General features: G+C 42.0%; 1 protein-coding gene across 1 annotated transcript in view; it reads left to right on the forward strand.

Moving 5' to 3' along the window:
* ETFA (electron transfer flavoprotein subunit alpha) overlaps positions 1–1,446 on the forward strand; it is an 83,474-nt gene that overhangs the window by 15,817 nt on the left and 66,211 nt on the right. The window lies entirely within an intron of this gene.

Below are 1,446 nucleotides of genomic sequence, written 5' to 3' on the forward strand. Positions count from 1 at the left end.
TATCACAGATGTTCATTTTTAACTAGTATAAGAATTCAAATGTAAATACTTTTCTTTCCAAAACTGGTGCCAAGAGATAGTTTTGCTTTGTTTCTTTGGAGGTCACGGGGCCCCTGATGTTGCTGAAATAAGATAACGGTGACTTTGGAAACTAACCCCCTAGAGAGAGGCTCCTGGGGCTGTGCCTCTGGGCTGCGGAAATCCTGCGTTGGTTCAGTTTGCACCGCTGGAGCTGGCGCTTCCCTCTCCCTCTGTACAGAAGCCGCAAAGTGTGTCACTGGGACCTGGGAGCTCAGAAGAGGGATTCAGAGAGGGAGCAGCAGCTCTCTAGAGAACGTGGTTTACTGACGTTTTATGAAATGGCTTTGATACCGAGATGTGATCATGCAGGCTCGGAATGCTGGGGGTGCCACTTCGGTTTAATGTTCTTCATGAAATGGGTATCTTAACAGAATGGATTCCAGCAGGTTTTGGACTGTTATATAGATTTTTAAAACATAAACCTTACAACTGTTAAATCTTACATAGTTGGTATGAACCCCAATGTCTGAGGGTATAACTGAACTAACCTTTTTAGTTGCTTTCAGATATCCAAGTTCTATTGTTTTATTTTCCTCTTTGGGTTTTTAAAATACTTTTTCTAGTATTTTACATTTGAAATTACATTTAATTTGCATTATTTTGAGAAAAAAAAGCAACAAATCCTCTTCTCTACTTTCTTATAATCTTGTAGTGTCCTGTTCTACCTTAGAGAAAAACCGTCACTCCCTGTGTAAAGAGACTCGCAATAACGTAAGCAAAGGTCTCGGCTGCGTCCTCCAGCTATTTCATGTAAGGACCAGCTGGGTCTTCTGCATGATGCCCAAAGGTTTTAACAGTGGGGAAGAACCAGTTGTTTTTGATGGGGAGCTTCTGTTCCATTTTATCACACAGTCTGCTCTCCAGCTCCTTTGAGGTGACGTGGAGTATCTTTCATTAGATAGTCGCTTAAAGAAGCCAAATGCAGATGCATCCATAATAATGCGGTGATGGTCAGTGAGGATCTTTCTGTGGCACCAGAGAGTTGGCCAGTAAGCACTTGGTTTACAGCCTATGCGGGTCAGTAGAAGCATGCTTACTCTGCATCTTAAATGCTGTTGTAACTTCCCAGCTGGTAAGTTGGTAGAGTGGGACAGGAGGCTCAGGCTTCATGCCAACTCATGAATGAATCAGCATGGTGGTAGACAAGAACCAGAAGATGGCAACTCTGACTGACACGACTCTGCTGGAGCAGAAGCCAGTGTGCTTAGTAAAAGATATTTAAAAGGGGAGATTCAAATTGCCCTGTGCATACAGAACATCTGTGTGGGCAAGAGCTTTTTCAGAGTTCTGTTGTGATTCCAAACCAAAAAAACCAAGGCATTCAAATATAAATTTTGCTTTTTTCTCTCTTTTTATTTAAAAAAA

Source organism: Echinops telfairi, unplaced genomic scaffold (assembly GCF_000313985.2).
Source record: "Echinops telfairi isolate 266 unplaced genomic scaffold, ASM31398v2 ScPeMD7_7475;HRSCAF=8513, whole genome shotgun sequence".
Taxonomy (NCBI): domain Eukaryota; kingdom Metazoa; phylum Chordata; class Mammalia; order Afrosoricida; family Tenrecidae; genus Echinops; species Echinops telfairi.